The sequence below is a fragment of the Lissotriton vulgaris genome, chromosome 12, assembly GCF_964263255.1.
Source record: "Lissotriton vulgaris chromosome 12, aLisVul1.2, whole genome shotgun sequence".
NCBI lineage: Eukaryota > Metazoa > Chordata > Amphibia > Caudata > Salamandridae > Lissotriton > Lissotriton vulgaris.
The window spans coordinates 36,986,896-37,008,439 of NC_141700.1; positions in this window are offsets into that span (position 1 = coordinate 36,986,896).

The following is a 21,544-nucleotide window of genomic DNA, read 5'->3' on the forward strand; positions in this document are numbered from 1 at the left end:
TTCTACGTGTTTGAGCCTTACACAGCAGAGCTACCCCTCATGTGCCACACACCTTACAGCCTCAGACCTCCACGCTGCCAATCAATTAGACGGGTGGTTACATGCTTGGGCCTTACACAGCAGAGCTATCTCTCTGGTTACACATCTTACAGCCTCAGCCCTCCATACTGACCCTCAGGTTAGGAAGCGACGTACAGGCTTGAGCCTTACACAGCCGAGCTATCATACATGCTACACAGTCCTTACACCAAGCTGTCCCTTGGGTTAGACGGTTGTTACATGCTTGGACCCCTCACAGCAGAACTATACCACATGTTACACAGATACTACAGCCTCAGCCCCCCAAGCTGCCCCTCAGGTTAGACAGATGTCACATGCTTGAGCCTTACACAGCAGAGAGATCTCTCTTGTTACACATCTTACAGCCTCAGCCCTCCATGCTGGCCCCAGGTTAGGGGGGACTTGTATGCGTGGGCCTTACACAGCAGAGCTATCATTCATGTTACACAGGCCTTACACCAAGCAGTCCCAGGTTAGACGGTTGTTAGGTGCTTGGTCCTTGCACAGCCATTATTCCTAAGGTTGCACAGATATTACAGCCTCAGACAGCAGGGCTATCCTGTTACACTGGCATTAATTACGTGGGCATCAGACAGTAGATGTATCACTATCATAAGGCAGATCTTACGTACTTGAGCCTCAGACAGCAGCGCTATCCCTCGAGTTACACAGACATTTTAGGTGTACCCACGCCTGGTGCTATTATAACAAGCATGTGAAACAGGCAGAGGGTGCAACACCCTCGTAAAGTTCAGCGCCTTTAAACATGTGACATTTCATATACATTGTAAATATTGAATGATGCATCGGTTCAACGTGTGTGAATAAAGTTACCTCTATTTTCAGGGTTGTCACTTGTCAGCAAAGTTTGTAGAAACTTTTCTCTTTTGACCTTGAAGGCGTTAAAAACAGAGGCTACTGCTGAAGAATCAGGTTTGGAGACTGCAGAGAGCCCTGAAGAAGGCCGCACCACCAGGCCTGCACTGCAGGGCCTGCTCCCGCTTCACATTGAGCTGAGGGGACCACGTGACGTCACGTCATGCCAGTGTACTGCACCACCACTACAGCTCCCAGAATTCACTGCGGCTGGTCTTAATAATCTTCATGCCCAGAAACATTTTAATGTCAACTTTGAGGGGGCCTCAGCAGTATTTTTGCAAAAAAACGTGGTTAACTGAGGATTTTGACGTAGAGTACATTGTATTTTCGGGATCCGAAATTCCTTTTACAAAGGTCATGTAAACGGGGGGTTATGCCCCTATGTAAATCCTACATGAAAACCGGTGAAACATAGAAACAAGCGACACAGGGGCATATGTACATGCCCCTATGGCCACCACAGCGTCACCTATATTGATGTTGTGGTGGCGATAGGGGCTGCGCCTTATGTACAAGGCAGCATTAAGCCACTCAACGTGGCTTAACGCTGCCTTGTAAATAAGGTCCCCTTTCACGCTATGGTTAGTGTGAAAGGGGTGGGCAGTGGGTGTTGCGGTGGGCGTTCCACCGCTACACCCATTCATTTTGACGCTGCCCCCTATGTACAAGGGTGGCGTACATAGGAGGCAGTGCCAAAATTCCAGGTAAAAACTGGTCTTGAGATGGTGAAACGAGGAGAAACGCATTATTTCTCCTCGTTTCTGCTTTTTCCATGTGTGCTGCACACATGGAAAAAGCAAAATGCCTTTGTTTATGTACACGAAGGTGTCCCTTCCTGTGCATAAACAATCCTCCCCTGCACTCAGACACACTTGCACTCTGGTGCAAGGGTGCCTGCGTTGAAGCTAAGGTGCTAAACTTAGCCCCATCGCAGGGGGGAACGCAAGGCTGCACCACATTCTTGTAAATACTGTGCAGCCTTGCTTTTCCGAAGTGTAGGAGAGAGGCGTTACGCCAGGAAGGCTAACACCTCTCTCCTCCACTTCCTTGTATTCAATTCAATAATCTTTATTTCGTTGCAATTGCATCATAAAAGATATACAAAATACATAAAAATCATGGCCACATTATTATCGACAATATACAAAGAAATACAATCAGAAAAAGTGCTGGTACATGACCAAATAGATACCATAACCCTACACAGCTACATCATGGGTCGGGACTTGAAACACACATCAATAAATATTGTTAAAAAAGAATTGTTAAAATATTTACAGGATTAAAAAATGCATTAAATTGAATTATTACTGCCAGCTAGCAATTCTCGCTATATATACACTTAAAATGGCAGGGACAATTTTTGTCTAATAAATTTTACAGCCAAGAGAAATCTGCTGATGCCAAACACAATAACTTGACTAGTGTCCGTAATTAATATTCTACCAACTTCCTTATGCGAAGTTGATCCAATATTACGGCACAATGGCACTATACATTTCCTTCTTACGTCCGCATAGCTTGAACAGAGAAATAGAATATGAAGAATGTCTTCTCTTACATTATTTGTGCATAAAGTGCATTTATCATTACTGGTATTGTCCCATTTTGCCTCGGTTTCCCGGGTTCTTAGTATGCCATACCTATATTTTAAGTACAGGGTTTTCGCCAGTGGTGGCTGAATCTCGTCAAGAAACATTTCAAACTGTGCCACATTTTTTGCCAATAAAAATTTCTCAGTTATGGGGCCATGTGCTCCAACATATACTGCATCATGGCTCACAAGGGCCCAAAAAGAAAGTTTGACTATTTTCTTTGAGGACACAGTCAAAGATTCAGGCTGGCTCCAAAAATGGGATAAACCCAGTCTTGTTAGCCAGAATTTAACATGTTTGAACCAAGGAATCTTACTGCCAGTGTCTAGTTTCAAAACTTCAACCAATCCATTTTTATATTCTATTAACTCTGGGGTTATCCACAACCTGACCCATAACAATAGCGGTCTTAGTATTGCATGTAGATCAGTGCGTCGTATATTCATATCGAGGAGTAGGGGTAGTAGTGGTGTGATATTAGGAACTTTTAATAATCACCTTATAAACTTATTCTCCAAGATTTCAAAGGTCTTTCTACACGCTGGTCCCCAGAGTTCTGCCCCGTACAAAACTGATGACTGTACCTTATATCTAAAGAGCTCTAGTGCTGGGGTAACTGCCCTATTTGCACATTTATTATGTCTTTTCATTATCGGAAGACAATTTTGCTTGAACACAATTTTTGATTTTTCTAGTTGGGGTTTCCAGTTTAAAGATGAGTCTAATAATACCCCCAAGTAAGTAAAACTTTGTTCATAATCAAGCTTTTCTCTATTCAGCATTAGATTTTTCTTAAAACTTTTATGAGGATTAAGGGCCATATACATAGTCTTTTTTATATTGATTTCTAACCCCTTTGTGTTACAATACTGCTGGAACCTATCTAATACAATCTGTAAGCCCCGTGGAGTTTGTGAAATGAGAATCGTATCATCCGCGAAGAGGAGGGACGGTACTCGTTCCACCCCCCAGGCGAGGTGAGTCATTATCACAGTTCTCCATATAGTCTGCAATATCATTAACAAAAAGGGAGAAAAGTGTAGGTGCCAGCACGCACCCTTGGCGCACTCCTCTCTTAATAGGAATTGCATCAGTGAGTTTGCCATTTGGGCCCCATCTTACCCTAGCATAGTTATTCTGATGTAACCCTATCACTAGTTTCAGTAGTTCACCTGGAAACCCCTGCTTTTTCAGTGATTTCCACAGTAAATCACGAGGAATACGGTCAAATGCTGCTCGTAGATCTACAAAGGCAACATATAAATTGCCTCTGCGGATGATGACATATTTCCAATATAGGCAGCAGAGCCTTAATACCTGGTCAATGGTCCCTGTATTTTCCCTGAACCCTGCCTGATACTTGGATAAAACCGAGTTTTCCTCCAGCCACGTGTTTACGCGGTTTAGAATATGCCTGGCATACATTTTCTGTGTAATATCTAAAACACTAATGGGGCGATAGTTCGCTGGGTCACCCCTGTCCCCCTTTTTAAAAATAGTGATAATTTCTGCCCCGTCCCATGTATCAGGGATTTGGTCACCAGCTGCGATAGCATTAAACAAATGGTTTAAGTAAGGCGCCCAGATCTCTGTATTATGCTTATAAAGGTCGCCAGGGATCTTATCCAGACCAGGGGTCTTACCTTGCTTTACAGAGACAATTGCTATTTCAGTCTCTTGTATGTCAAAGATAACCAAAGGGTTGTCATTATCCTCTACCTGGGTTAATATTTGTTGTGGGGTTTCAGGGAGCTTTTCCTCTGTGATTTGGGCTGCATATAATGATGTAAAGTGATCAACCCATATAGCTTCATTTAAGAAAACCTCCCTTGAACCTTTATCTGGCCTATTCCCTTTAGCTACTAACTCCCAGAACTGCCTATGGTCTTTTGTTTTTGCAGCTAATAACATACTGGACCATAGATCCTCATCCCAAGATGATTTAGCTGCGGCTATTGTTTTGTTGTAGATTTTCCTTTTTACTTTAAGTTCTACAGAACCTTTACTTTTTACCGCATTGATCAGGTCGGTTTTGGCAGCTCGGCATTCCCTGTTAAACCAGGGTTTGCCTACAGGTTTTGTTTTCACCAACCCGACCCCCTTTCTGGGTTTTTTAGTAATGAGAACTAACAGTTTTTTACAAAAGGTTTTGTGTAATGCAATGAATTCCCCAGGTTTACATTCATCCACGTTATAAGATTCAAATGTATTCACAAATGTGGAATAGATGTTAGCCAACAAATCTTCTCTTTCGAGAATGTACGCCCATTTAACAGTCCTTCGGTTATTACTTAATACGACATTATCGCAAGTTGGTGGGGTCACTGGGCTATGGATGCCCTCAGTAACACCAAGTTCATTCAACATGCTAGACAAAAAACTCATTTCTAGCGGAAAATGATCGCTCTCAAAGCGTTCTCTAACCTTTAAATCATTTGTATATGGCCACAGATTAAAAGAAGCACAAACATAATCTATCTTGCTCCTACAATTTCCCCTATGAAAGGTAAATGCTTTCGGGGAGTCTGATGGCATGCGCCCATTGCATGCCCTTAAACCATGTCCTGTGAGCAGCCTTGTGGTCTGGAGGGCTAGTGTGGTCCCAGGAACAGTTCCATTATTCAATACTGGTATCCCATTGACAGCATCTTCATCCTCATACAATTTAACCAACCCCACAATCGGCTCAAAGTTGCAATTCAAGTCACCACATAAAATGATACTTTCATCTTGGTCAAAGGTATCCATAAACATTTCCAATTTCTCAATACATGGTGATTCCCTATTGACGGGACATGGTCTATTGTACACATTTATAAGGTTTATTACCCTCTTGTCTCTTGTAGTTAGTTTCAGTCCAAGTATATCTAAGGAATCGGAATTTAACATTTTTACCCCCACATCAATAGATATACTGATCCATATTACCAACCCTCCTGAGGCTCGCCCTCTTACTGAAGGGACGGCCGCCACTTGGTAGGTTCTATATCCTAATCTATGGACCTGATCCGTGGCCCAGGTTTCTGTGTTCATGTAACTATTCCAGTCAGGATCACACATTTTTGTACCAATTCCAGCGATATTCCATGAAACTAATGTTATCAATGGGGGTCCCTCATTTGAACAGTGGGTACTAGGTTTAATAATGGAAAGTGGATTTTCATCAACCATAGTACAGGTATTTACGTGCCTATCCACTAATGACTCACTATTTTCACTATCTCCTATCTTCGACTCACAAGGCCTCAAAGTTATTTCATGCCCATTTCCCACCATGTTATCACTGTTACAGACTTTTTCGCAGCCAATCTCCCGATGATTAAATGGTATGTTCACCCCCCCACTCTCCTTAAAGGATGCTACACTGAGTTTGGGGATTACATAGTTTGATGAAGATACCTCAGGAGTGATGGACAATGGAGTTGCCTGTAGTCAATCAACTGACTCAAGGCAGTCAAATCGATTATGGGAGAGAAAATTACGGGGATGGTGGATTTGACCTAGCCAACCTCCTCCTTGATACCTCTTGCCACGGTGTCTTACCATAGTCCACCCATCGGTCCTGATATGAAAGTGACCGGGCGGGTAAAAGTATGTTAGTTTGAGTGGTTGTATGGTGGTGGCTGGGTCTGGGTTAGGATACTTCCAGTTACAGATGTAGTTAACTATTCTAGGATTGTCAAAATTAATAACTATGCTGTCCCCTTCTATGTCTTTCGCCAAATAGCCCACCCAGGGTACTCGCCTGATACTTAGAATGTTGCCCCTCAGACCAGGGGGTAATGGCCTATTGGTATTTTGCCACTGAGTCACCCTTTTCCAGAGGTAAGTTGTACTTTCTAGCTCGTCTTTGCCTAGCTCTGGAACTCCAGTCAGGATTGCCACAAATGGACAGACCTCCGGGGGAAGATTAAGTACATCCTTTGCTTGATCTTTTGTTAGTCTGTTTCCATTTACCACTCCCTTGCAACCTATGGTTGTGCTTGGTGTACTTTGTATTTGTGATTTGTTATTTGATACATCTAGGTGTCTTGGGGTTCCCCGCATTTATTTTGGGTGCTGCTATTTCATTTGGCATTACTATTATATCAGGGGTTTCTACAGATATGGCTTTTGACAATGTTATTAGCGGGTTAGTACTCGGCTTACTCTGTGGGTTGTCTATTATCTCCTTTATGTCCCTTTCTATACGTTTTAAGAAGGTCTCTATTTTACTCAATCTTTCCTCTAGTGGGCGGAGTATGTGCCGTAGTGCTTCAAGTATGAAAGTAGAAGCAGGGTCCCCCCCTTCTACGCCCATCCCTGGTTTGTCCTTATTTTTACCAACAGCTGTTATGTCCTAGCTAATATTAGGTGACACAGGCTGCTTAGGGCCCTTCTTTCTCTTACCACCAATATTAGTAGTGGGTCCTTGTTTATTCTTTGGAATTGCCCCTGGATTCACCCCTTTCTGCTGCCTGGTGTTATATACTTTAGTTTGTTCAGCAGGTACCGGTGCAGGACGAGCGTTAGATAAAATATTAGGTGAATGTAAAATAGAGTCTGAGACATTTAGAGAACTACTTTCTGAGGCATTCAATATATCATTATTGGTATTTGTATCCACAATCTTCATATTACTTAGCAAACCATTAGTCTCTCCCACAATTTCAATTCTGTCATTTGGAGTGAGTGTTTGAGCATGTGCCATGGGCCCAAGATAGGATCTTCTTGCAATGGCCAGTTCCTGCGATACCCTCCTTTCCATGATATTTATGCTTTCATCCACCACACAGTTCATTCTTTTAATGAATTGATCCATAGCTCCCGTAAAAGCAACAGTATCGCTCTTCCCTTTACTTTCCTTTGGAGGCATTGTGCCTGTGGTAGTGGGGTTCGTATGAGCGAGGAAACAAGTTAAAAACTAATTAAATTTCAACGGTACTCATGAAATAAACTGAAGCAAATTCAAGGGGGGTGGCCCGACCGACCACTGCGGACCACTGAGGGCCACAGAGGGCCCGCCCTTTGCCCGGGCTTAGCCCCGGGCGCTCCCGCGCGCGTCTCGCGGGGCGAGAGGGGGTGTCAGGCTTTTACTGGCACCTCCGGGCTCTCTTTGCGCGTCACGGGCGCGCTGTAGACCAAGGGAGTGCTGGGGAGTGTGGTCCGTTAGCACAGGATGCCTCCTGCCGCCTCCCGGCATGTTGTGCTCCTGCCGTTCCCCTCACGGCAATGCCCGTCGGCAAATAAGTCAGGTACGCTGCTTGGTGTTCCCCCTTTGGGCTCCCGGGGGGTCAGGCTTTTACTGGCGCCTCCGGGCGCTCTTTGCGCGCCACGGGCGCGCTGTCGACCAAGGGAGTGCTGAGGAGTGTGGTCCGTTAGCACAGGACGCCTCCTGCCGCCTCCCGGCGTGTTGTGCTCCCGCCATTCCCCTCACGGCAATGCCCGTCGGCAAATAAGTCAGGTACGCTGCTTGGTGTTCCTTGTACATATCCCCCACACTCTTGACGTAAATAATTAATTTACTCTCTTAATTTCTATGCAGGTAAGTACTTAATCAATAATAACTCAGATCGGATGAAAAAAGACAGAGTCCGTGGTGTTAGAGTTTCTAAGGGTTTTATTCCTCATAAAGGAATGGTCGTGACCAGGATATCATGTTCTGACCACCACAGGGGTGTCAGAAGGGATAGAGCAAACTTTATTGACATTACATAGCTTATATACTTAATTCACATCATAAGTAATGGTGCAGGAGGCGTAACAGCTGAGAGAAGACAAGATAACAGTATACACGTGGTACTAGTACGTAATCAAGAGGCGTGAACTAGGCGTGAACCAGAGGTGTGTACTAGAAACGTCACTGATAGGTGACGCAAGTGGGTGGCACCAAGGGGTGGTGCTAACAGAATTGTTGCAATGTCAGCAGAAATCGGAAGCTTGGATGCGCGCGCAGCTGCATGACGTGTGATTGACGGGGTGCAGGGGACTTGACATTTACACTGACGGAAAGAGACAGAAGTCTGGCATGTCAGATCAACTTGTACTTCTATCATATCTGATATCTGATGTTTTAGGAACCATACTATCTGGGCGGAAAGGTCTCTAGGGCAGAAGCTATTCTATGCTAACTGTGGATGCGTGTATAAGCGCCTAAGTGTCTGCATGAGAAGCGTGGGGGCACGAGGCCTTCCATGGAAGCATGGTAACAGAGGCTATGAATTACTTGCACTGAGACAGGTCGACCCTTTGGCTCTGCAGCTGGAGAGGATGTTTACTGGAGCTAGTAGGCAGGAATGCATTCTCGAGGAGCGGAACAGATAACTCGAAGGTTATAGTCAGTCTTGGCAGAAAGCAGGCTGAGCTGAGCGCGAGGGGCCGCGCTGAAAGTAAGTCAGAGTTCACGGGTACAGAGGTAGCCTGGGCAGAGACTGTCAGAGTCAGGAGCCCAAAAAGAGGCTCGATGGCAGAAATTCAGGGCCTACTCTGTCAGAGCAGGAAAAACATGTAAAGTGTACTACAAAAGACGGTGGCATAGCATACTTAGGAACGGACTATATAATCCATTCAGGGTGGATCTAAAAGAGGACAAGTTAACGTTGGACGCAAATGTATTTGCGTCTTCATAGCTGGCACAGGAGGGAAGTTACATGCACTTTAAGCTGGTACATGGAGTCGGTGGGGTACGCGCTAGGGAACATAACATGACCAAAAATGTATATTTCCTCATTCCCTCCTTGTTCCCTACGGACCCTTCATGATATATCGATCCTCATAAATCGATCAGATTGTTCTTGTAACATCATTTGTTCTTCTTTCTTTCGTTTACGTTTTGAGAGAAAACTGGAATGTTCAATACATGACGTGGCACACAGTCCACAAATCGCTGGCCCACACTGCAGGCACAGGCAGCAACTAAATACTAGGACTAAGCCAATGCCTAGGAAGGATAGGATCTTCCATCCCCAAGCTGTTAACGTTGTCCAGAACCAACCGGACCAAGTCCAGGTGCCTGGATTCTGATGTATCTGATTTGCAATTTTATGGAGACGGGTGATAGCTTGATATACAGATGGTGCATTTTGTGGTATGAAAACACAGCAACTTGACCCGATGACCTTACAGGCTCCACCTCTATCTGCCAAGATGACGTCAATAACAAGATGGTTCTGAAGGACAACAACCCGCATGGCGGACTGTTCTTCTGTTAAGTTACCTAAGGCGGAGGCAGTTTCATTTACTACTGCTTCAAGTGTTCTAGTTAATCTGCGTATTAATTTACTATTCTGAACAGGTCCTAAAAAGAAAAAGAATCCTTTATTAAAATCGGTGTACTGTTCCCATGCCGTCTCTGTGTAGTCGACAAGTGCAATATCTCTTCTGGGTCTATTCTTTACTAGATTGGCATTTCTATGGTAATCAGGGGGAGCTAGGAAAACAGGTAGCAGAAGGAATGCAATGTAACAGGTACCATCCCAATCTGGAGGTAGGCGTATGTATGCGGTATGACCACAAACAAAGTAAGAATGACTAATAGCTTTAAAGGACGATTTTCCATGATCACTGAATTCGACCACGGTAGTGCATTTACTATGACCTAAGTGTACTGAACCTTTCTTCTTGATACATAATTCACCGGTGACTGGCAGTACTGACATAATGGGTAGAACTGGCGTAGCTTCGGACTCAACAGTGAGAATCATAAGGCTAATTGTATAATTACCTAATCCATATACTTCATTTTCTAGATCAGTTCCTATTCTAGTGGGGAGTCCCTCCTTATCAGGGTAACAGACGTCAAGCAGGACTAAGTTCAGGTTTCCCCAAACCCAACCCCCATCGAAAACAGCAATATCAGGATCTAAGGAATTAATTATTTTAAACCATGCACCCCAGGAGCCATTGTGAGTGAACGGGTACGGAAAGAGGGGTAGAGCTCCCTTGTAATTCTGGTAGGGAGGGAGTCGGCCACATATCCAGCAATTTGTAGCATTGTTAGTTTGATGAGAATGGTGTAGCATACTAATGAATGTGTTGTTGCGCAGCGCAAGTCTGTAGGAAAGCTCGTGCGGAGGTAACTCACTAAAAGTGTGTTCAGCAGATACATTATAGACAGATTGTTCACGCTTGAAAATAGGGTAATAGATAGGCAAAACGATGCTGACAACAATAATTAGAATACTCAGAATAAACATGATTAATAGTGTCACTATACAGTGACTACGAAGTGATTTACAGTATGTACGTTTCTTTGCTTCTCTCTCTCTCTCTCTATCTCGATCTAGGGGATACATGTCAGAAACTATTTAACCGATTCACCTAGGGGAGGACTTAAACAATTAAACTGTCTGACTTGCTAGATCGGAGTTTCATGCGATAATTTTCTTGAGGAGTTTTTTCTCGTTCAGATTCTGTAAAGTCTTTTGGCTCGACACAGTCTTTGGTGGGGGTGGACGAGTCTCGATCAGGTTTCAGTCCAAAAAATTTCTTCACATGACTCGTGTGAACCCACCCCTTTCTTCCTTCGATTTTCACGGCCGTCCTTGTGGTGAGAAGAACGGTCTTCGGGGACTTCCAGCGGGGCTCCAGCGGACTCTTTCGGTCGAAGTTGCGAACTAGCACAATGTCGCCAGGACGGACGTCGTGTGGCTTTACATCAGTGTTGTCAGGGAAGGCTGCGGCAACCTGTGAACGACATGATTGGAGTGCAGACATCAAGGAGGCAAGGTAATCTGTCAACATATTACAATCAACATCAGTAATCTTTTTCGGAATGGGCGTCCCCCACATATTCGGTGGTCTGCCAAAGACCACCTCGTACGGGGATAGCCCTGATCTCGAATGGGCGACCATTCTCATGTAGAATAGTGCCACTGGCAGGGCGACTATCCAGTCGACCCCTTTCTCCTGACATATTTTGGCAAGGCGGATCTTTAGTGTCTGGTTATGCCTTTCTACAAGGCCTGCGGCTTCGGGATGTCGGACACAATGGAACTTCCACTGGTATCCTAGTAATAAGGAAACTTCTTTCATTAATGCAGATGAGAATGGCTGACCGTTATCTGAGTACACGACACGAGGCAAGCCGTATCGTGGGAAGAATTCACGAACCAGCTGCTTGGCAGTGGTCGGAGCAGTGTAATCTGGGACTGGGTATGCTTCGGTCCAGCGGGACAGAGCACAAACAACTACGAGAACATATTTAAATCCTCGACAACGGTCCATCTGGATATAATCCATCTGGAGGACTTCAAAAGGGTGATCGGGAGGATGAAATCCACCTTGCTCTACAGGGACGCTTTTACCTGGATTGAACTGACAACAGATCATGCAAGTACGCACTTTCTGTTTTGCGGCTGCTCGTAAGTGTTTATTGTTCCAGAGATTTTGTAAACTGTCTAACATCGCTTTCTCTCCTAGGTGTGCTGGGCTATGTGCTGTATTTATCATGACTTGAACCATTGAGTCAGGGAGAAACCATGTAGATTTTCCCTTCGTCATCCAACCTTGATCTGTCTGGATCCCTCCTAGTTCAATCCATTTCTTTATTTCTTCTGGAGTAGCATGTGTCTGAATGTCGATAACATCTAGTGTGGGATCCCTGACTGTCATACAGTTTGTCTGTTCGGTTGTCTTTGTTGTATCAGTTGTCTGAGTGTGAGTCAGTGCTGTATGTTTGGCTGTCTGATCTGCCAGGTCGTTACCCTGGGAAACAGAATCTGTGACTTTAGTATGTGCTTTACACTTCATGACGGATATGGCTGAAGGCAGATGTATTGCTTCTAACAGTGCTTGAATGAGGGGACCGTGTTGAATCTTGGCACCATGAGAGGTCAGAAAACCTCGTTCTTGCCATAGCATGCCGAAGTCGTGTACAACTCCGAACGCATAACGGGAATCAGTGTATATGTTAACATTTCTGTTCTTGGCTAGTATACAGGCTCGGGTCAGAGCGATGAGCTCTGCCGCTTGAGCAGACAGTGTATCAATACGATGTGTTTCTTTAACTTCAGTTTCAGTGGTCACGGCATACGCGGCCACTAACTCTCCTGTACTTGTTCTCATGCATGAACCATCCACATAAAGTGTCAGGTCTGGATTTGTTAATGGAACATCTGTTAAATCTCGTCGGGGCTTTGTTACTGCATTAATGATCTCGATGCAATCATGCGGAACTGGATCTGTCATAACTGTAGGTAACAGTGTTGCTGGGTTCAAGATACTGCAGCGTCTGATTTCTATGTGTGGCTGGAATAGTGTCAATTCGTAACCTGTCAGTCGTGCTATAGTCAAGTGTTGAGTCTGGGTTCTGTTTAAAAGAACCTCTACAGAATGTGGGACTTGTACTGTTAACTGATGACCTAAAACAATTGAGTCGCTCTGTCTGATTGCTAGCGCTGTTGCTGCTACTGACTTTAAGCACGCAGGGAGTGCCTGGGCTACTGAATCCAATGTACTTGAAAAATAAGCACAAGGCTTATGTGAACCTGCTTGGTCTTGAGTGAGGACAGACAATGCTGTACCATCATGTTCTGTAACAAAAAGTGTGAACGGTTTGCTGTAACATGGTGTCGCTAAAACTGGTGCTTGGCATAATGCTTTCTTTAATTCCTCAAAGGCTTGTGTGTGTTCCTGAGTCCAAGGGAGGGCAATCGAAGTTGCTGCCTCCTGCGTTGTTAACTGGATGAGTGGTTTAGCTAGAAATGCATATTGAGGAATCCATTGTCTGCAGTACGAGGTGAGGCCTATAAAGGCCCGCACTTCCTTTTGTGTCTGTGGTCGTGGCATATTTACAATTAACTGAATGCGATCGGGAGTGAGCTGTCTCCCCACTTTGGACAGCAAGTGACCCAAGTACACAACTTGCTGAACACAGAATTGCAGCTTCGAAGGAGACACCTTGTGTCCCTTGTCGGCCAGGAAATGTAAAACTGTCAATGATGCTTGTTCACATTCGGGCTCACTTCGTGCGGTGATCAGTAGATCATCGACGTATTGCAGTAAAGCGGTGTTAACTGGCATTTGAATACAATCTAGTTGTCTTTTCAGTGCTTGACTATAGATGCTGGGGCTTTCTGTGAATCCTTGAGGTGCGTGGGAAAATTTGAAACTTCGTCCATTTAAACTGAATCCGAAGAGATATTGGCTCTCCGGATCAATAGGTACACTGAAGAAAGCGTTCTTGAGGTCAATTACGGTAAAGAACGTTGCTTCTGAATCAATAGCAGTCAATAGGGAAGAGATATCGGGGACCACAGGGTACTGTGGTACAATGCATTTGTTCAGCTCTCGAAGATCAATCACCAGCCGATATACTGGCGGTGCATTGGGGTCTGTACGTTTAAGAATTGGAATGATGGGTGAATTACAGATATTGGAGTCGGTCTCTACGACCACTCCCTGGGCAATGAGCTCTTCAATGATTTTCAGTAAAGCCACTACAGCATCGGGTGGTAACTTGTATTGTCTGATTCTGGGTAGAACAACTCCTGTCTTGAGTGTAACACGGTATGGAGTGATATGCATACAACCTACGTCAGCTGGGCCTTTTGCCCATAGGTGATCTGGTACATTTTTCAATCTGACATCAAAATCTCGTAAAACATAATGACCCTTGAAGTCCCGTAGAAAGAGTCTAACTCCCTCCGGGGAACAGCATATTATAGCTCCTAGAGCCTTCAGTGTTTTAATTCCTAACAGATTTTCTGGGCATGATTTCGTAAGTAACAAGTCTGTAACTCGGGATAATGGACCCACAGCCAACGGTACTGGTTCCGATACTTCATTTACAATAGGCTGTCCTGAAAAACCAAGGGAAACATTCTGTGAGCCTGAGAGGGGTGCCCCTGGGACTTCATTGTGACTGATTGTAGTGCGACTTGCCCCTGTGTCAATTAAAAACTTTCTGTCTTTTCCCAATACGTGACTGTGTACATAAGGACCTTCTTGATCTACAGGAATTTCAATAAGAGGCAAACCACCTTCCCTCTCTAGGCTGTTTCATGTATATCGGGGGTAATCTGGATATGCAGATTGGGCATACTGGTACATTTGTTGTGAAACTTGCTGAGTCGCGGCAATGGGCTGTGGCTGTGGTACTGCTACTGTCTGCGCTGTGTGGGATGGAGCATGCATAGGCTGTGTATTCTGCATTGGCTGTATATTTTGTGAGGTCTGTTGCTGGACCTGATCTTGTCTAGGCGGATGCGGTCTTTCTTTAGTTTTACCTGTTGAGATGTTATGTTTCAGGACTGGGCATTCATGTACGTAATGACCTGGCTGTTTACAGTAATTACATGTCCTTTTAACGGGAGCTGTAGTATGACTTGACTGGGTCCCACCTTTTCTCTGACCGTCGGCTGGGACCGTCTGAGCTACTAACATTTTCATCTTTGTGTCTTTCATACGTTTCTGTTCCTGATCTTGTTCTTCTCTAATTCTGTTCTGATGATATTGTAACATTTGTAACATCTGGGATGGCGTATTTGCCTGCCAAGTACTTTCAACTTTGTACACTCTATTTTTAACTAATGGTAGGGAATTCTCGACTAATTTTGATACGAAAAGGTGTGGATATGACTCGCTGCTTGGTTGTAGGCCACTATTTATAATGAAACATTTCTCGAATCTTGAATAGAAGTCACTAGTATCTTCATCTTGTTTCTGTTTACAGGACGAGATTGCGTCCCAATCTTCCTTTCTAGTTGTCAATAATCTTGGCAAAACCTGTACTATTAATCCGGGTAATGCTTTAGTCCTGTCCCCAAGGCCTAACCCTGGGATTCGTTTGCTTTCTTCGTCTTCTATTTCTGCCCATGCTATCTTTGTGTCCCCCACCTCCCAATCCTTTTCCTTTAATTTCTCGTAAATGCCCATGGGCAACAGTACTTTTAACATCTTCATAATATCATCATACGTGTAATCCCCCATGAGTAACATGTCTTTGAGTTCTCTGTGAAAACCTGCAGGGTCTTTATCGTGACACGGGGCTAATTTCTTCATTTCTAACAGTTCTAACTTAGTCAGTGGTGTGTGAACATACACACGCTTCAAGACGTGATCCGTACCCATAACTGGGTGTACTTCTCGTAAGGGGTTCTGACTTTCAATGCCACTCAGGCATTGCATGTGATACGTTTTTCTTTCTGGAGGCGGAGCGGGAACATATTCAGAGCTTATGAAGGTGTTGTATTTATGCCGCTGTTCTAGAATTATTTGTATTAACTTGGTACTGAAACCTCTCCATCTATCCATTAGTAGTGCTTCTAATGTTTCGTGTAAGGGACCTGGGTCGGAATGGTGGTTTCTGTACTTGATGAGGAGGTGCTGAATCATGTATACACCTGCTATTTTCTGCTCGTCTGGGGAAAGGTTCAAGAATGTCTGTGCTAATGTATCATCATGATATATGTCTGGGTTTTCGGCCCATAACACGGCTGATCGGGCTAGTTCCTGTTCATCCATAGAATTGAGTACATGGTACCCCATTCGGTCTCGAAGCCTTTTATCAGTTTCCTGGAACTGATGTTCAGAAGAATTCGGGTTTGTTAAAGCAGAGAGAAAAACTCTCTTGTTTTCCGGACGGATGCCTTTCCTAAGGTAATTTCCCTTACCTACATACGCTATAGTATCTGTAGACCTTCCTGGTTCTGCAAATTCTTCTTCCTCCTCGGAGGAAGCTTTGTCATTCCCTTTCTGGTGTGCCGTTATCACTGCCCTTCTAATTTTCTGGTACATACTGGCTATGCAAGCCCCCCTGTCATGTTTTCCTTCGGCTATATTTTGACCCCACTTTGTTAGTGCATCTAATTCACTTTGATCTGTCTCAGGCCTGTCTCGTTCTCTTATTAGACAATTTATGAAAAATCGTAATATCTGTGCTTGAATGTCAACTTTCTGTTTATCCATGGCATCCTTGATACTGTCAGGGTCTTTCCCTGTCTGAACAAACTCATATATTCTATCTAGCCGCTCCTTCATTCCTACATAGCATAGCAAGATATCGGTGGCAGATCTTAACCGTAGTGATGCCAATATCATTAGATCGTTTTTTCCGGGTACTGGATCATATCTGCAAACTGACATGTTTTCCTTTAATGCGTCAAGGCGGGGGGACTGGAACGTAGGGAGACTCTGCGTGTCCCTGAAATTGAATCTGCGTGTTAATGGCGGGGTCCGAAGACCCGCAGTCGCACCTCCTGAGGCGGATGCTTGGGCATTATCTCCCTGCGGAGTCTGGATCTGAACTTGAATTTGTCGTTTAGTAGGATCAGGTAGGACTTGTTTCGGTAGGTCAATCTTGGGTGCGGGAAGTGGCGGAGCTGGCGGAACAGGGGAGGTCTGTCGCGGTACTGTCGGAACATGATCTGGGGGCGTAGTGCCACCCCCGTCCCTGTCAGTAGGCAGGGCACGAACAGGCAGATTGGCGTAGGCTGGTGCTACATCCTCTAAATATGAATTTAGGAATATGTATTTAGTAGTTTTATGCATTACTTTAGTTGGAACTAATGGTGGCGGTAAGTTTTTCGGTATTTCTGATAGGGCCTCAGGTGTACCTTCGGCCGCGAGATACATTCCGTTTACAAGATTGTTTCGGGCACGGTCTATTTGTTCTGTTTTTACTCGGATTCCTTCAATAACTAATTCATTTTCTTGGGCTTTTTCTGATTCTTTAAGTCTGTCCTCTCTACGGAGTGCTTTCTCAGCACGCTTATGTGATTCCTTACGCCAGAATTCTATGGCGTCTTTCTGGGATTGTCTAGCTTTCTTTTTCCATAATGCTTCTTCTACCTTCATGATGCACTCGGCATCCCATGTTCCGGTAACAGGCCATCTGTGTCTTTCGTCTAGGTGCTTGGTGTAATCGGCCCATAAATCTAGATATAATATGGCGTCTATGCCATGTTTGTTGTACATAAAGTTACCTGGAGTGTCCCTAGGGGGAATAGGAATTTCTTCCTCCAGTATCCCTTTCCTAGTTCCTATCTGCTTTAACTTGTTGAAAAACGGCATTTTGCTTACTTATTACTGAATACTCAATCCTTACTACTTAATACTGGTTACAGCTACTTTATACAAGAAACACAAAAATGCACATTAAACGGTCACATTCATACCACGACATTAATCACATAAAAAGACATTTAAAACATAGATGACTACCCCCCTATACTGGATGTACTGCTCAACAGTACAGATACACTGGTGTAACAGTGCAGAAATTCGGAATACTAGATATACTGCTAAACAGTACAGATACACTGCCTAAAAACAGTGCAGACCGGACTTGTGTACCCAAACCCGTCTAGATACGTCCCAGCAATGGTACTCACCGGGAAGCACGGAAACAGAAGGCCTCGGAAAACTCGACTGGACTCGACTCGGTACTTCGGGAAACTTCGGAAAACTTCGGAAAACTTCGGAAAACTTCGGAAACCTGGTGGGCCTCTTGACACCTCGGACCTTGCTTCTTTCGGCTAGGCTCTGGTCGGGATCCTCCGCACTCCTCACCGCCTCGTCTGGGCACTGATCGCAGTCTTCGTCACCTCCTTGGGTCAGAGGGAGATGCAGGAAATCCTGCCGGTACGCGTAGGTTCCGTCTAACTGACGGCAGGGGACAGAGCTTGCAATGCGCCAACCGGCGCGTGAGGTGGGGGAGGGGTCCCTATTCGGGCGCCAAAATGACTTAAATAATTAATTTACTCTCTTAATTTCTATGCAGGTAAGTACTTAATCAATAATAACTCAGATCGGATGAAAAAAGACAGAGTCCGTGGTGTTAGAGTTTCTAAGGGTTTTATTCCTCATAAAGGAATGGTCGTGACCAGGATATCATGTTCTGACCACCACAGGGGTGTCAGAAGGGATAGAGCAAACTTTATTGACATTACATAGCTTATATACTTAATTCACATCATAAGTAATGGTGCAGGAGGCGTAACAGCTGAGAGAAGACAAGATAACAGTATACACGTGGTACTAGTACGTAATCAAGAGGCGTGAACTAGGCGTGAACCAGAGGTGTGTACTAGAAACGTCACTGATAGGTGACGCAAGTGGGTGGCACCAAGGGGTGGTGCTAACAGAATTGTTGCAATGTCAGCAGAAATCGGAAGCTTGGATGCGCGCGCAGCTGCATGACGTGTGATTGACGGGGTGCAGGGGACTTGACATTTACACTGACGGAAAGAGACAGAAGTCTGGCATGTCAGATCAACTTGTACTTCTATCATATCTGATATCTGATGTTTTAGGAACCATACTATCTGGGCGGAAAGGTCTCTAGGGCAGAAGCTATTCTATGCTAACTGTGGATGCGTGTATAAGCGCCTAAGTGTCTGCATGAGAAGCGTGGGGGCACGAGGCCTTCCATGGAAGCATGGTAACAGAGGCTATGAATTACTTGCACTGAGACAGGTCGACCCTTTGGCTCTGCAGCTGGAGAGGATGTTTACTGGAGCTAGTAGGCAGGAATGCATTCTCGAGGAGCGGAACAGATAACTCGAAGGTTATAGTCAGTCTTGGCAGAAAGCAGGCTGAGCTGAGCGCGAGGGGCCGCGCTGAAAGTAAGTCAGAGTTCACGGGTACAGAGGTAGCCTGGGCAGAGACTGTCAGAGTCAGGAGCCCAAAAAGAGGCTCGATGGCAGAAATTCAGGGCCTACTCTGTCAGAGCAGGAAAAACATGTAAAGTGTACTACAAAAGACGGTGGCATAGCATACTTAGGAACGGACTATATAATCCATTCAGGGTGGATCTAAAAGAGGACAAGTTAACGTTGGACGCAAATGTATTTGCGTCTTCATAGCTGGCACAGGAGGGAAGTTACATGCACTTTAAGCTGGTACATGGAGTCGGTGGGGTACGCGCTAGGGAACATAACATGACCAAAAATTTATATTTCCTCACTCTCTCCGCTCTGCCTTGATCACCTACTGTTCATTTTATGGCTCATGGGGGCACCGTCACTGAATATCTTTTATCTACTTGTCACCGTCTTGTAATTGTGATGCATCTTTAGCGGAAGGAAGGATGCATTAATAAGGCCCAAAGGTTTGTTCCAAAGGCGGTTTTAATGGCCGTAGGTGATTCTCGTACGAATATCACCATTCCCACCTATAAAGAAGTGAGCCTTAGAGACCTAGACATGGTATGGGGCCTCAGTTCTTGTCCTATCAAATAAGAAATTGTGAACCTCACAAACCTCTTATTAGCCTGTATTTCAGAATTGCATTGAAAGATTTGAAGATATAGAATTAAGGGACATTTCCTGACAAAGAGACACGCAAATGTCATAGACAGACCATGGACCTGCTTCAGGTCTTGGCGGGACTCCCGTCCTCCCTCCGTGACAGCGATCTCAAGTACTCTGTCGACCTGACGGAGCAGACCCATCGTGGTTAGACCAGCGGTAATCCTGGCTGGACTCCCTCCGATGGCCGCTTTTGCCTATGGTGCCGTTGACACAGGAGGAAATGCTGGCGGAGTCAGCGGCACTTGGACGGTCTTTTGTCCATAGACCCGACAAAATCCTAATCGAGCGGGCCGACCGCCAAGAAGGCAGGCGGTGAAACTGTCAAAAAAGTGACGGCGGGACCAGATCCACCAAGATCTAAACCAGGCCCTTAAAGCCTTCACTCGTTAGTGAGATACAAAGGCGACAGCAAAGTATAACATCAGCGTCGGATTGGTAACGGGGGCATTCGGGCAATGCCCGAGGGGCCGGGGTCCGAGTTCCAGCTGAGGGCTGCTTTTGAGCAGCCTGGGGGCCGATTTGAGCGGTGTCTGTGTTGTTTGACTATCCTGCCAGCAGCCCAGAGGGTGTCTAAGTAGCCTTTATGGAGGGAGATGGGCGCTCATTTCCTCACGTATGGCAGCAACAGGTAGAGGTGTCACCCCTTTTCTCTCGCTGGGCCTCCCATTAATGTAGGCATACTGAGCGGGGCAGGGGGCATGAGCAGAAGTGGCCTCACTTGTTTTCAGGTGTGTTACACTAGTGTAAACTAATGCGTGCATTGTTTTTACCCCCCTTTTTATGTAAAACTATGCTGAAAGCAGTGATTTGAGGGAAGGCATTATGCAAATGTGGGCCGGATTTTTTGCGCGTGCCCGGACCGATTTTTAATCCCAATCCAACGCTGGACATAGGATCGAATGTATGGAATGAGCATGGACAAATATATACATCTGTTTATTACAGAAGATAAGGTAGTAAAGAAAGGGTTCACATGTCCGTGTAGATTGGACCGGCGGTAGAGCCTGCCACGCGGCAGGCCTTCACATCACCCTGTGGAAGGTCTGTAGAGTAGTGAAACAGCGTCAGTAACCGGTCAGGTCCAGCTTATATCTCTGAAAGGTCTGTGGCGATGGGGCAGAGTCAGTCACTCGTCAGGTCCAGCTTACATCTCTGAAAGGTCTGTGGCGATGGGGCAGAGTCAGTCACCCGTCAGGTCCAGCTTACATCTCTGAAAGGTCTGTGGTGCGTGGCAGTCAGTCACACCTCAGGTCCAGCTTACATCTCTGAAAGGTCTGTGGTGATGGGTCAGAGTCAGTCACAAGTCAGGTCCAGCTTACATCTCTGAAAGGTCTGTGGCGCTGGGGCAGAGTCAGTCACACCTCAGGTCCAGCTTACATCTCTGAAAGGTCTGTGGCGATGGGACAGAGTCAGTCACTCGTCAGGTCCAGCTTACATCTCTGAAAGGTCTGTGGTGATGGTGCAGAGTCAGTCACTCGTCAGGTATAGCTTACATCTCTGAAAGGTCTGTGGTGCTGGGTCAGAGTCAGTCACTCGTCAGGTCCAGCTTACATCTCTGAAAGGTCTGTGGTGATGGGTCAGAGTCAGTCACTCGTCAGGTCCAGTTTACATCTCTGAAAGGTCTGTGGCGCTGGGGCAGAGTCAGTCACTCGTCAGGTCCAGCTTACATCTCTGAAAGGTCTGTGGTGATGGGTCAGAGTCAGTCACAAGTCAGGTCCAGCTTACATCTCTGAAAGGTCAGTGGTGATGGGTCAGAGTCAGTCACCTGTCAGGTCCAGC